Here is a 15,716-nt window from a genome sequence, read left to right on the forward strand (position 1 = left end):
AGTTCACCCTCTCAACACCAGATCAATTAATGTCAATAGGAACTCAAAGTGAGAAACAATTCCACTGGTCCCATCAATCACAGTGCCAGAAATCTTCTGTTTGGGCTTTCCCGAAGTTTCGTACTATCCTCCACTTCTAGCGATCCCGATGGTGAATCCTCACTCTGATCTTCAACCCATCAGCGAGCGTCTTGGCAAAGGATAAGTCGACTCTGAGACCCGTGTTTAGGAAGGCTGTAAGGAATAATTGTTAATATAATTAGCAAACACAGTAACGCCTGCAGCCTGGTTTTCATTTGAACATTCATGTTTTATTCAATATTTGTAATCATTTATCAATTGTATAGAACTCCATTTTTTCCCGATTACGGTGTGTGGACCAAGCTCCATAAGATACACTATTGGGCTGCTTCTCAAATAAAACTATTATATGTTTGCATGAATTTTGTGTATTAGTGTTTGTAACAGAATGTCGATTTGGAACAGTGCAAGCCGAATGTACAGACATTTGGCTCATTTCTGAACGCGTCCCACTTACCAGAAAACGTCCGTCCCCAACCGACGCGGCACGAGACGCTGTCAGAACCCCGAAGATCCTGCCCTACACCTCAGCACCTAATTCTCTGAATTTCCATTGCAGAAATTCGTCACTGTTCCTACCGATGTCATTGGCACCGAAATGGAGCCAACCCCTGCCGGCTCACGCTCCTACTGAAGAATGTTCAAGCCTTAATCCAAGTTGTCCCGGACCCTGACACACGGGGGGCAACATACCATCCAGGAATCTGTTCTTCCCTTACCATTCTGAGTCACAGACCATACTCAGTGCCAAAGATCCGACCTCTATGTCTTTCCCCTGCTGGATCATCCAATCAGAAACGGAATCCAGGTGTTGCCGACGGTGATGGCCATAGAGATAGTCTGCACTGGGTCTTTAAAAACTTTTTCCTCCTGATTGTCACCCAGTTTTCTGTGTCTTGCACCCTGGCAGTCCTACCACTCTATATGTTCTGGTCCATCACGTCCGTGGCCCTGAATGAACCGGAGTTCATCCAGATTCAACTCTAGCACCCTAGGACGGACTGTTACACGCTGCAGTTATGTGCACTTCCCGCAGGTGTCGTCATCATGAACTCTGGAGGCCTCCCCGTCTTCCACATCCCGCGAGGAGCCTTTTACTTAGTCGATGGCCTCCAGAGCCTGTCCCTGCCTTATTTTAATGCATTCTGTGGTTTTAACACTGGATCAGAGAACCTGAGCGAATTACGTTCTCTTAAGCGTCTAATCTCTCAGAAAGGCCGCTGCTCTATCGTCCAAAACATCCTGTTTCCGTCTCCTCTCTTAGATTAAACATTGACCGACAAGCCTGCACAACATTCTGACTGTCATAACTCATCCATGATGGAATGATGAAGCAGACACAGGAGACCGAACGGCGTTTCCGCACGATGTCTTATGTTCTTGTGAACCTTGTCACATCTTCGCTTTCTTCCACAATCATCAGATTATTGGGCCTTATAGTCTACTTATCAACATCCATCTGTAAAGCAGCGTTGCCCGGTATAACTGAACAACCTGTGTTGACATTGTTGCGATCAACTCCCACCCAGTTTTTAGATTCAGTCCTGTCTGTAAACGTTTATTTCTCTGCTTCCCTAAATGTAAAATTATTGAGTCTTCCAAGCGTTCTGATCCATCTCAGCAAACGTCCTTCACAAATTCTGGCCGAGACGCGTCTCACGAGTCTTCGATTTGTAATTGTTTTACAGCTTCACTTTCCACAGAAGTTGCCTAACCTGAGCAAACTGTAACACTCTCGCTTTCATTTCCGATTGGCAGGACGATATGCTTGATTGTGTGTCTATAACTTTGCTTCCAAATCAAGCATTCATTCCATTCTCAAACACAACTCAAAAGTTGTCAGGATGGCCGAGTGGTCTAAAGCGCCAGACTCAAGGAATGAAAGTCCTTCCGACAAACGGGAGGGTTCTGGTCTCCATCTGGGGTCGTGGGTTTGAATCCCACTCCTGACATAATTTCTGCAAACAAATCCTGGGTTGTTGAGGTGGATTAGAAAAACGGTTGGAAGATAAGATTATGTTTTTGACACTGTTCATCGCATTACAACAGATCACCGTACACCGAACTGTGGGTAAGTGATTTATTCAGAAACAATTTCACGGTGAAGGATCTCGTCCCGAAACGCCGACTGTTTACGCCTGTCCATAGATGCTGCCTGGTCTGCTGAGCTCCTCCTGGCATACTCAGCTGATCAATATAGTTTCTAAAGTGAAATGACTGGTTGTCGGAATATTCTATGGATTGGCACGTAGTGTACACTATCACCTTTTGATCAAAAGTCCGATGTCGGATGGGTAGTAACTGAGACTCTTGTACCATCTACCCGATGGCAGCAGCGCAAAAAGAGCATGGCAGGATGGAGACGACCTCTGACGGTGGATGCTGTTTTCCTATGACAGCGTTTTATGTGGATCTGCCTAATGTTTGTCAGTGCTTTTCCCGTGATGGACTGGGCAGAATTCAATAAACCTTTTAAAGATTTTCCTTCAAAGGTACGGTATTTCCGTACCACGTCTTGTTGCAGACAGACAATATACTCTCTACGACACATCTATAGAAGCTCATCAAGGTTTTTGATGTCATGCTGAATCTCCGCAGTCTCCTAAGAAAGTAGAGGAAAGAGTTATACCAACAATTTAAAGTTACTGACGCGCCCCGCCTCTGATCCTCCAAGGAGAACTGGCTCAAGGACCTCTGGTTTTCCCTCTGCTGAGGACAACAATCAGTCCTTGGTCTTGCCGACATAGAGTGATAGGGTGTTGGCACATCTTGTTTAAAACGATCCCCTCTTAGTTGAAATGTATGCCCTAAGAGAGGATCGTTTAAAGACATGTAAACCCTGGAATGGAGATAACTTCCGAGTGCTCTACCATTATCTATGCCTCAAAATCTAAGAACCTTCTATTAGATTCCCCCTCACCTCTGATGCGCCAGAGAAAAATAAAAAGTTTGCCCAAACTCTCGTTATTGCACAAACCGTCTAAGTCAGGTAGCATCTTGGTGATGCTCTTCTGCACACTCTCCGAATCCGCGTCATCCTTTCTCTGGAGGATGGCCTGAACGGAGTGCAGCACAATTCCAGTGCTGTGATGCTGTACGCTCTGATTCCGCACATGCTCGGCAATCTGAGAAAATGCATCCCGTCCATATTCATTTAAAATCCCAGGATATAGAGTGTGTTTATATGTATACCCGCTCAACAAAACAGTCAGTCAGACTATTCCGAAATACAGCTGTTTATCTGGCATGTGGAGAGAGTACTGCATGGTCGGTCAGGGTGGCCGAGTGGTCTAAGGCGCCAGACTTAAGGCGAGTAAATCGCTTCCTAGTAAACACGAGTGTTCTGGTCTCCACCTGGAGGCAAAGGTTCGAATCCCACTCCTGACAAATACTCTATTTTTCACGTGCTGTTTTTTATAATGTAACCACTGTAATTTTACTGCAGCGATCAAAGCGTGGTATGTTTGGGAGTATGAGAAAGATGCAATTAAGATAAAGATTTTGTTTTAGTCACAACAGAGAGCAGAGCAACGGGTTACATGGGATTCAGGCTGCAGATTTTGATGAGAAAGAGGCCTCGTTGAAGAGTGTCTGTGTCACCTTCTTAACCGTGGCTGTTGTTTGGACAGAATGACATTGGGGCCATTCAAACACGTTGTTGGTTTCTATATTGAAACGACATTTTACATAGTCGTTCTTAATCGTACATATGCCGCGGAGATCAGTAACCTGCGTTTAACACCTTTCTGGATTTGGAAATATCGGATTGATCATTCCGGACTGGATTATATTCACTTTCCGTTGTTTAACAGGCCACCCTTCCTTGTTTTGCAATGCAGATATTTTAAGTCGTACAGCATGGAAAATAGCCTTCGGCCCAATTGGTTCAAAGTTCAAAGCAGAAAGTAAATTTTGCATCACAGCATATCTATATACATATATCACCATTTGAAGCAATGGGATTGACATTCCTGCGGGCATCCAAGAAACACAATAAAATCCATGAAGGGCCGCACTAACAGGACGGTCAAAACACTCAATGTGTACAATACAGCAATCTGTGCAAGTCAAGTGAAAGAATAATGATAATAGCAATATTAATTGTTATTTTACACAATAATCCAGGGCGACCATGAAGCTCACTGGAGTTTGTTTCGATTTAACCTCTCTCAGAGACAACCAGATGAATTACACATTGACAGAGGATCGAATATGCACGATTTGAAATTATTCACGTAAAGCTGAAAAACTTAATACAGATAGTAAATATGATTTCAAAAGTTATAAAAATAAAATCTGGACAAAATAAGCGTATTGGATTAAACGTAAAGAGAGCTGCAATTGAGGTAGCATAATATATAACAGAACTGCAGGATACAGTACAACTGATGGATGAATACTCTTATTTTATATGTTAATGACTTGGATGCTGGAATTGATGATCATACGGACAGGTTTGCGGTCCAGATGAAGGTAGGTGGAGGTGCAGGAAATCTGGAGGAAGTAGAAAGTCTATAAAATGACAGAGGAAGTGGAGGAGAGTGGGCAAAGAAGGGGCAGACATAAAACACAGGCACGAAATGTATGGTGCTGCACTTGAGCAGAAGAAATAAAATGGAAGACTATTTTCTGATCGTAGAGAAAATTGGAAAATCTGAGGTGCAAAAGGACTCAACGTTGTTCGTCCAGCATTCCCTGAAGGTGAATATGCAGGTTGCGAAAGTGGTGAGGAAGGCCAATGGGATGTTCGCGATCATTTCCAGAGGAATGGAGTATGGATGCAGCGATGGAATTTTCAGGTTTTAAAATGCACTGATGAGGCCTTACCTTGAGTACTGTGAGCAGTTTGGAGCCCCTTGTCTGAGACAGGTTGTGCTGTCACTGGAGACGGTTCAGAGGTGGTTTAGAAAATTATTCCCGGGTTGAAAGCTTTGTCATGCGAGAAGCATGTGCTGGTTCTGCGTCTCTACTCAGGGGAATTCAGGAGAGTGAGTGGTTCGCGCATCAAATCACCCCTTGGACAGTCTCTATCACTCGTGTCACCCAGCTGACTACGGGACCGTCTCTCCCCGTGTCTATCACTCGTGTTTCCCGGCTGACTACTGGACCGTCTCTCCCCGTGTCTATCACTCGTGTCTCCCGGCTGCTTAGGCGCTCCTGCTCCATGACTAAACTCAGCTTCCCTCTGTTTCATCAGCTGCGGATGAATGTCAGGAACCCCCGCTGGAACCAATCGGCGAGACCTCTCTCGGAAAGAGATGCCCTTGGTTGCTCTAATACTGTGGCAAGTACTCTTGGAGAAATCAAACTCAGAACTGCCAGTGGAAAAGGCGTCTTCACGTTCCAACACGTTATCAGTTAATCTCCATTTCCATTCCTCGAACATTTCAGCAAATGTAGGGTTTCCGGTCGCTCTAGCTGCTCCCAGAATGTAACATGACAGGTTTAGACAGGATGCACCTCACAGTTCCTCCTTTCCGCTCATCATCCTACTTAGCAGGAACTTGCACCTTCTTAAAAGCAGCTCTGAACACATGGTGAATGGACAAGGTGTTCAAAAAGTTCTCTCTACTTCTCTCTTTGCATGCTCCTTGGAACCTTCTCACAAGAATAAAAAAAGTTCCATCTGTTTCCATAGTCTCAGTTACTCCAACATCTGCTTCCATAAATGCCAGCTTCAACGAAAAGTAGCCATTGTATGGGTAATTATCAGTACTAAGCCCCAGAATTCCAAGGGCACTAACAGGCACCAAAGGCAAGTACGTGGACACCGATTGTAAATGACACTAGAAGACACTAGACAACAGGATATGACAGCACAATACAGACCCTTCGGCGCTCGATTTTGAGCCAAACCATATATTTCTTCAATCCATTTGCCTGTGCAAGAGGCTCTTAAATACCCCTAATGTTTTAGCCTCCACCACAATTCCTGGCAAGTCATTGCAGGCACTCACAACCCTCTGCGTAAAAGAAATTACTCCTGATGTCTCCCATAAACTTCTCTCCCTTAACTTAACTGTGTATGTATGCCCTCTGGTGTTTGCTATTCGTGCCCTGGGAAACAGGTACTGGCTAGCATTTATCTATGCCTCTCATAATCATGTGGACCTCTATAAAGACCCCTCTCATCCTTCTATACTCCAAAGAAAAAAGTCCCAGCTCTGCTAACCATGCCTCATAACACTTGTTTTCCAATCCAGGCAATGTCCCTGTGAATCTCCTCTGCACCCTCTCCATACCTTCCACATCCTTCCTATAATGAGGTGACCAGAATGGAAAACAATACCCTAAGTGTAGTCTCAATAAAGTTTAGTAGAGTTGCAACATGACCTCTCTACTCTTGAACTCAATCCCCCTATTAAAGAAGCCGAGCATCCCATAGACCTTCTAAACTATTCTATTAATCTGTGCAGCGACCGTGAGGGATGAATGGATTTGATCCGCAATGTCCCTCTGTTCATCCACACTCTTAAGTAACCGACCATTAACCCTGCACTCAGCCTTCTGGTTTGTCCTTCTAAAATGCATCACCGCACACTTAATCGGATTGAACTCCATCTGCCACTATTCTGGCCAACTCTGCATCCTGTACATACCCTCTTGTAACCTTCGACAACCTACAGCTCCATCCACAACTCCTCCAATCTTCGTGTCATCCGCAAACTTACTCACCCATCCTCCTGCGTCTTCATCCAGGTCATTTATAAACATCACAAAGAGCAGGGGTCCCAGGACTGATCCTTGCAGCACTCCACTAGTCACCGAACTCCAGGCGGAATACTTTCCTTCCACAACTACCCACTGCTTTCCTCCTGTAAATTTTTTTTAAATCCAAACAGCAAGGTTCCACTGATCCCATGCCTCATGACTTTCTGGATGAGTCTCTCACGGGGTACCTTGTCAAATGCCTTGTTAAAATCGATGTAAACGACATCTACCGCCCTACCCTCATCAATTTATTTTGTTACCTCTTCAAAAAACTCAATTGGGCCCGTGAGGCACGATCTTCCCTTCATAAAGCCATGTTGACTATCCTTGAGTAGACTGTACTTCTCCAAATGCTCGTAGATCCTATCCTTAAGAATCCTTTCCAATGGTTTGCAGACCACCAACGTAAGACTCACCGGTCTATACCAGGTCTCACCAGGTTTCTCTGTTACCTTTTTTAACAAGGAAACTACATTAGCCGTTTTCCAATCCTCCGGCACCTCCCCTGCAGCCAAAGAGGATTCAAAGATCATAGCTACTGCTCCAGCGATCTCTTCTCTCACTTGCCACAGCAACCTGGGGTATATCTCGTCCGGACCTGGGGATTTGTGGTTTTTAAGAAGATCCAACACTTCTTCTTCCTTAATCTCCACATTCTCCAGCACACAGGCCTGTTCTATTTCGACCTCACCCTGATCAAGATCCTTTTCACTTATGGATACTGAAGCAAAGTATCCATTTAGTAACTCTCCAACCTCCTGCGCCTCCAGGCACATGTTGACCTCTTTATCCTTTTGCGGCCCCATCTTCATTCTTGTCATCGTTGCTCTTCACATACGCATAGAACACCTTGGGGTTTTGCTTAATCCTAGATGCCAAGGCCTTTTTATGCCCTCTTCAAGCTCTCCTAAATCCTTTCTTAAGCTCCTTCCTGGCTATCCTATATTTCTCATGAGCCTCTCCTGCTTCCTGCTTCTTCTTTCTAACATATGCTTTCTTCTTTCTCTTGACGTGTTGCCTCACATGTTTTGTCAGCCACGGTTCCCTTTTCCTACCACTTTTTCCTTGCCTCAGTGGGACAAACCTATCCTGAACCCAGCACAAGTGTTCCCGAAACTTCCTCCACATGACTTCTGTGCTTTCACCTTTGAACATCTGTTTCCAATTTACTCCCGCTAGTTCCTGCCTCATTCCTTCAGTTAGCCATTCCCCAGTTAAGCACTTTCCCATTGCCTGTTTTTATCCTTTTCCATAGCAATGCTGAAGCTAAGGGAGTTGAGGTCACTCTCACCAAAATGCTCTGCCACCAAGAGGTCTGTCACCTGATCAGGTTCATTACCTGGAACTAGACCCAGTATGGCTTCTCCTCTCATCTGCCGGTCCACATACTGTATCAGGAATCCTTCTTGAACGCACCTGACAAATTCAGCCCCATCTATCCCCCTTGCAGTCAGGTGGTGTCAGTCAATATGAGGAAAGTTGAAATCACCCATAACAACAACCCTGTATTTCCTGCACCATTCTAAAATCTGCCTGCTTATCTGCTTCTCGGTGTCCCGAGGGCTATTTGGGGGCATATAGACTACTCCCAGCACACGTGATTGTTCCTTTCCTATTTCTGACTTCCACCCTGACCGACTCAATGAACATGCCCTCTGCAGCGTCCTCCCTTTCTATAGACGTGAAACTATCCCTGACCAGTAATGCTACTTCCCCCCCCCCCTTTCTACCTCCCATCCTATTCCTTTTAAAACACCTCCACCTCGGTACCTCCATCAGCCAATGCTGTCCTTCCTCCAGCCAGGTTTCAGTAACGGCCAGTGTCATAACTCCACATACTGATCCATGCTCTAAGTTCATCCATTTTATCCCTAATACTCTAAGCATTGAAATAGACACATTTCAACCCCTCTAAGTGGCTACATTTATGTTTTATCGCCTGCCTGTCCTTCCTCACTAACTCAGAACACATAGCATCATGCCCTTGTCCTTGTACCCTAATCTCTGCACTCACATTCTGATTCCCACCCCCTGCCAAACCAGTTTATACCCTCTCCAACAGCTCTAACAAATCTGGCCGTCAGGTCCCTTTCCAGTTCATGTGCAGCCGGTCCACTTTGTGCAGGTCAGACCTTTCCCAGAAGAGATCCCAATGTTCCAGAAGTCTGAACCCCTGTCCCCTGCACCAACTCTTCAGCCACCCATTCAACTGCCATGACTTCCAGTTCCTCCCCTCTCTGCCTCGTGGCACAGGCAGCAATCCTGAGATTACCACCCTTGCTTTTTAACTTTTATATTAACTCTCTGTATTCCTTCTTCAGGACCTCATCCCTACTCCTATCTATGTCATTGGTCCCCACTCGGACCACAGCTGGCTGCTCACCCTCTTTCCTGAGAATACCGAGAACTCGATCCAAGATATCATGGACCCTGGCACCAGGGAGGCAACACACCATCGAGGATTCTCGATCTTTCCCACAGAACCTCTTATCTGTCCCCCCAACTATCGAATCCCCAATCACTACTGCTCTCCTCTTTTCCCTCCTTCCTTTCTCAGCAAAGGGGCCAGTCACTGTGCCAGAGACACAACCACTACAACTTGTCCCTGGTAGGTCATCCCCACCAACAATATCCAAAACAGTAAACTTACTGTTGATGGGAACGGCCACAAGGGTGCTCTGCTCTCTCTGTCTATTCCCCCTCCCTCTCCGGACAGTCACCCAATTAGTTCCCTGTCTCCTGACTTTTAGGGGAGACTGTCTCCCTGAAACTTCGATCTATTACTGCCTCTGCCTCCCGAATGATCCGAAGTTCATCCAGCTCCAGTTCCCTAACTCGGTTTGACAAGAGCTGAAACTGGTTGCTTCTCTTGCTGGTGTAGTCATCAGAGACAATTGTGCTGTCCCTGACTCCTACATCCTACAATCGGAGCACTGTACTGCCCTATCCACTGCCTCCATCAACAACTCCTAAGTTAATTAAATTAATTAAAGGACCTTACCCGGCCTTACCCACTAGGAGCAAGTTCGTCCTCCGCCTCTGCTCGCCAAAACCTCTCGAGTCAAAGCCTCAAAGCTCCACTGCTGCTCTGGCCCCACTCACTCACTGGCCGCTCCGCTTGAGCTACCCCTCTTTTTATTTGTTTGTTGAGCTATTCAATTTCCGATTGCCCAATCAGACTGCTTGGTCACCTGACCTCGACAGCCCAATCAGCTGCTTTCTGCTGAGTCTGATCTATTCAAATCTTTTCATTATTATTGTCCAAAATAACAAGAGTACATCGAAGTAAATAACACTTACAATGTGTCAAGGAAAAAAAAACATTGTTTTAAAGATTGAAAAATATGGTGACACAAAAAAAGAAAAGGAAAAAAAAAAACACTAAAGCAAAGAAAAGTGAGGAAAAAAAATATTAAGAACTCAACCCCGGAGCCATGCGTCATACAAAAAGCTTCTAAAGATAACCATCAAACCGCCAGCAAGAAAAAAAAAATACAATTAGAACGTGGAGAAAATTATCAATTAACTCAAATGGTAATAACGAGAAAATGAACCCCTTTTTTTCTCAAAATCAAACACAGGTTCAAAGGTTCAACTTCTAATTTTCTCCAAACTAAGACATAGCATCACTTGGAAGAACCATTGTAACAGAGTGGGAGCCGACGTATCTTTCCACTTCAACAGAATTGCCCTCCTAGCTATCAATGTAACAAACGCAATAACATGTTGGTCAGACAAAGAAATAGCTTGGATATTTTGAGGAATTATTCAAAAAGTACAGTTAATTTGTTAGGTTGTAAATTAATTTTAAGTGCTTTAGAAATTGTAGAAAAAAACTGACTTCCAGAACTGTTCCAGTGTAGAACAAGACGGACACATGTGTGTCAGTGTAGCTGTCTCAGTTTTACATCTATCACAATAACTATCAACATCAGGAAACATTTTAGACAATCTCTCCTTCGTCAAATAGCAATGATGTACAACTTTAAATTGTATCTGTGCATGACTAGCACAAATCGAAGAAGAGTTAACCAACTTCAGAACCCATGTCCAGTCCTCCGTCATAAAAGTCAAATTAAGTTCCAATCTTGTTTAATCTTAAATAAAGGACACTTATCCCATTGTGATAGTAATTTATAAATTCTTCCAATGGAACCCTTCATCAAAGGGTTCATACTCGTAATAGTACCTAACAAGCCGGCATTCAATATGTAAGGAAAATTAGTTAAATGTTTTTGTAAGAAATGTCTAACTTGAAGGTATTGTAAAAAGTGTGAGTACGAAAGAGAATATTTATCAACTAATTGTCTATCTTCTTTAAATAGATCCAAAAAAGAATTAATACCTTTATTTTCCAAAGTAAAAAAATTGGATCACTCAAAGAATGCTTTAAAAATTATAATAAATTAAACTACAAAGTTTAAATTTTTTAAGATTAAAAAATTATGGAACTGGAGCCAAATTTGTAAAGAATACTTAATCACAGGGTATAAATTTAAATTAGCAACTTTAGCTAATTGTATAGCTAATTGTAAAGCAACTCCCAATAACGAGGTTAAATAAAACTGTTTCTCAGCTTTCAATTCCAAATCTACCCAAATTGGCCGTTCATTCTTATCAACCCAGTGTAACCAAAAGGACATATATTGCACATTAACAGCCCAGTAATACATTCTTAAATTAGGCGAAGTAAGACCTGCATCCTTTTTCAATTTTTGTAAGTGACATTTACTAATTCTTGGTCTTTTATCATTCCATATAAAAGATGAGATAATAGAATCAATCCGATCAAAAAACATCTTCGTCAAAAAAACAGGGATATTCTGAAATAAATATAACAATTTTGGTAAAATCAGCATTTTGACTATATGGATGTGACCAACAAGTGAAATTGTAAGTGGGTTCCATCCACTAAATAAATACTTCATAGAATCTACTCAGGGAACAAAATTAGCTTTGTAAAGATCCTTATTTTTTTTAGAGATTATAACACATAAATATCTAAAAGAATCCATAATGTTGAAAGGAGTATTACCATATATAGAAACAGATTCATTTAAAGGAAACAGTTCATTTTATTAAAATGTATTTTATATCCTTAAAAACCTCCAAATTCATTAAATAATTTTAACAAGGCAGGGAGATTCCTCGGGATTAGATACATAAACCAGAAAATCATCAGCGTAAAGAGAAATCTCATTCACAAGAATCCCATGAATATCTTTACCTTCACGAAGAGTGATACCAAGGGATTCTAATTTTAAGTTAAATAACAAAGGACTTAATAGACAACCTTGTCTTGTCCTCCGTGAAAGCTGAAAAAAGAGATCTACAATTATTAGTAATAACAGAGGCAATAGGAGTTTTATATATCATTCTAATCCAATTATTTAAATTAACACCAAAACCAAATTTCTCTAAAACATTAAATAAATATTTCCATGCAACTCAATCGAACGCTTTTTCAGCATCAAAAGAGAAGACTCATGGTGGAGTTTTAAAAGAAGATGGGTATATAATGTTAAATAGTCTCCAAACATTTGAAAAGGAATAACGGCTGTCTATAAAGCCTGCTTGATCTTTAAAAATAACTTTACCCAAAAATTTTCCAACCAATTGGCCATTATCTTTGACAGGATCTGAGCATCAACATTCAAAAATGAAATAGGCACAATCCAATTTTTTTATAAAATTCTACAGGGTACCCATCAAGTCCAGGGGCCTTACCAGATGGCATTGAAAAAATAGCTTTATGAATTTTGGGTTCGGTAATTTGGGCATCAAGAGTTTTTTGACCCTTAACAGAAATTCGAGGAAAAACAATCCTTCGTAAAATAAAATAATTTTAGAAGAATCTACTGGAAATTGAGATTTATAAAGTTGTATAAAAATCTTGAAAAATCTTATTAATGTCTTCATATTCCCAAGCCAGGGTACCATCTTTCCTACAGATTTTCAAAATTTGCCTTTTGGCTCTGGCCGTTTTTAATTGAGATGCAAGCAGTTTGTTATTTTTATCTCAAAACATATAAAATTGACTTTTTAGCTTAAGCAAATAGCCTTCAATAGGAAGAGTTAATAATAAATTATATTGTGATTGAAGTTCCATCCTTTGTTTAAATGTCAATATTAGGGGAAATCGCATAAATAATATCTAAGTGTTTAACTTGTTTGGTAATCTGATCTAATTCTACTTTAGTTTGTTTTTTCAGGTTAGCAGAATAAGAAATGATCTGACCACCTAAAAATGCTTTAAATGTATCCCATATGATTAATTTAGACGTACCCCCTATAACATTAAAAAGAAAAAAATTATTTTACCTGGTTTTCAATGAAGCTAACAAAGTCTGAATTCTGCAATGATGTCTGAGACAGGCGCCAAGGTGGGTGGGCAAGGATGGCATCATCAAATTCGAAAGACAAACTGAAAGCTGCATGAGCAGATACAGCGATAGTGTCATATTCACAATTCTTAACACTAGGCAAGAAGTAAGGGTCAACTATAATATAATCGATCCTTGAATATTTTCTATAAACATGTGACAAAAAAGAATATTCTCTATCATCAGGGTGTAAATACCTGCATAACTCAATCAATCCAAAAATCAGTCAAAAAGGAATCAATAAGTAATGCGGAGTTATTTGGAAGTTGCTGGTTGGTTGAGCTCTTGTCAATCAAAGGATTTAAACAAGTTAAAATCCCCGCCCATTATCAACATATATTCATTTAAATGAGGCAGTAAAGCAAAGACATTTTTTTTTAAAAAATCATCTGTTCGGACCATCCAAATTGACCAAAACAGCTTTTCTGTTACAAATTACTCCTTTAACAATTAAAAATCGACAACAGAATCTGACTTAATGTCCTCTTGAATGAATGAAATATTGGATTTAATAAAAATAGACACTCCCTTAGTTTTACTTTGAGAAGTGGAGTGAAATTGCAAACTCTTCCATGATCCAAAAAACCTGTTTTGATCTCCCGCCCTGATATGTGTCTCCTGGGCAAAAATTGTATCAGGTTGAAATCGATTAATGATTTTAAAAGTCTTTTTTCATTTGATAAGATGATTTCAACCACATACATTCTAACTTATTACACTGATCTGTTTAGATTCCATACTATAATTTTATTCTACTTTACACATGCGCCGAGCACATACCAATACGGGATGATCAAAAATGGTGGCGATGGAGAATACAACCATACAGAAAACACACATGCTCCGGAACCACCCAATGGGAAAAAAAACCCTAATTCTAACCCCATCCCACTCCCCCCACAGCCCAGAAAAAGCAGGCAACCTATGATAGAAAACACAGCCAAGACTGCTCTGTCTGTCTGAAAAAAAAGATTAAAAAAGGTTCTCTATCCCTCCCCCAGTTAAAAAATGAAAACCACTGACCTTGTAAGAGGAACGGCAAAGTCTCAGCAAAGGAAAATGTTTACATTCCAGCATCTACAGTCTATCCCATGTTTATATTTAATCTTTTTTTAAAAAAAGAGGAAACCAAAAAATTGTTATCTCTTAAAAAGTAAAAAACAGCTCCATCTTAAACTTAACATTAAATCCCCTAAAAAAGCTTTAAATTCAGTTATAAGATGCAATAATATTCATTATATTAAAAACATTCCAATATATTGAAAATAATTTAAAAAAATAAGCAGTTATTAAAATCTAAAACATATTACCTAGAGAAACCAAGCATAGTGTTTAATAACAGATCAACACAATCTTTAAAACTAATATTATACAAATAATTGAAACCTCTGCTAAGTATATATAAGAGAAGCAAATAGCCCCATTAGTAGGAAAAACTACCAGTTAGTTAATTAAGAAAAAAACACAAAAAATATCAAACCAGATATTAGGTTAAAGGAGTAAGTCCTTTTATGTTCTTTTTCTCTGTTGAATGTCCAAATAACCATTTAAACAGTCATACCTGAACCATAAATCTTCTTACCAAAAAAAACAATGATATGCAATAATAAACAAATCTCCTAATCTTCTTTTAATAGTCTCTCAATGAAATGTCCAAGTAGCCTTCATAAATCTTCTTTCCGAAATGCTATTATGCAGATAATATGCCAGACAGTTCAATCGGCGGTCACAGCAGGTATAGTTTAAACAAGCGCCAGTGCAACTTTAGGATCACAAAATGTACGAGGAGGAGAATCAGGAGGAAAAACTTTAATCCTTGTTGGGTGACGCAAGGAAGGAAACAATTTCTTATCATATGCCTGTTTCATTACCAGAGCAAATTTTAATCTTTGTTCCATTACCTCCTGAGAAAAATCTTCATAACAACCGAGCTCAGATGTCTCAAATCTAAAAACTCTGTTTTCTTGCCTGTCGCATTATTTGACCTTTAATCCTAAAATAATGAGAACAAACCAGAACAGCCCTTGGTTTATTTGGATCTTGAGACCTTGAAGTAAAAGTTCTGTCTGCTCTTTCTACAGTAGGCGGCTGTGATAATATAGAAGGAAATAAGGTATGAAAAAGCTTACCAATGTAAGCAGTTAAATCTCCATTTTCAACTCCTTCCTGCAGCCCAACAATTTGTATATTACTTCGGCGAGACCTAGTTTCCAGGTCTATAATCTTATTTCGATATCATTCCAAACGAGTTTTACTTTATTTTACTTTCAAGCAATTTTTGCTTAATTATCTTCAATCCCTCTTTGTGTGTAGTGACTTGAGCTTCCAGATCCTTAAGTTTTCCCAGAAATGACATCATTTCATTACTATTCTTTTCAAGTTAGTCTTTAAATGAACTGCGTCCAAGCCATATTTTCAGCCCACAATGGCATTTCATCAGATCCTTCCTTTTGCATCTTTCCTTTCCCGTTGCCTTTATCACTAGGTTCAGACAAGTACTTCCCACTCCTCAAAGGTATATGGTTCCCGTTCAAGAATCAG

The 15,716-nt window shown here is 40.8% G+C and overlaps 1 protein-coding gene and 1 non-coding gene across 2 annotated transcripts in view; one reads left to right on the top strand and one right to left on the bottom strand.

The window, feature by feature from the left end:
- The first annotated feature begins 1,919 nt into the window (after positions 1 to 1,919).
- Positions 1,920 to 2,033, top strand: trnal-caa (transfer RNA leucine (anticodon CAA)). The gene is made up of 2 exons: positions 1,920 to 1,957; positions 1,999 to 2,033. It is a non-coding gene; the product is annotated as a tRNA-Leu (tRNA).
- A 9,850-nt stretch (positions 2,034 to 11,883) lies between these two features.
- LOC140723331 (uncharacterized) overlaps positions 11,884 to 15,716 on the bottom strand; it is a 40,070-nt gene continuing 36,237 nt past the window's right edge. The window contains exon 3 of the transcript XR_012097864.1: positions 11,884 to 13,223. The gene's annotated coding sequence lies outside the window, so the exon portion shown is untranslated. The remainder of the gene's footprint in view (positions 13,224 to 15,716) is intronic.

This window comes from Hemitrygon akajei, unplaced genomic scaffold, assembly GCF_048418815.1.
Source record: "Hemitrygon akajei unplaced genomic scaffold, sHemAka1.3 Scf000109, whole genome shotgun sequence".
Classification (NCBI taxonomy): domain Eukaryota; kingdom Metazoa; phylum Chordata; class Chondrichthyes; order Myliobatiformes; family Dasyatidae; genus Hemitrygon; species Hemitrygon akajei.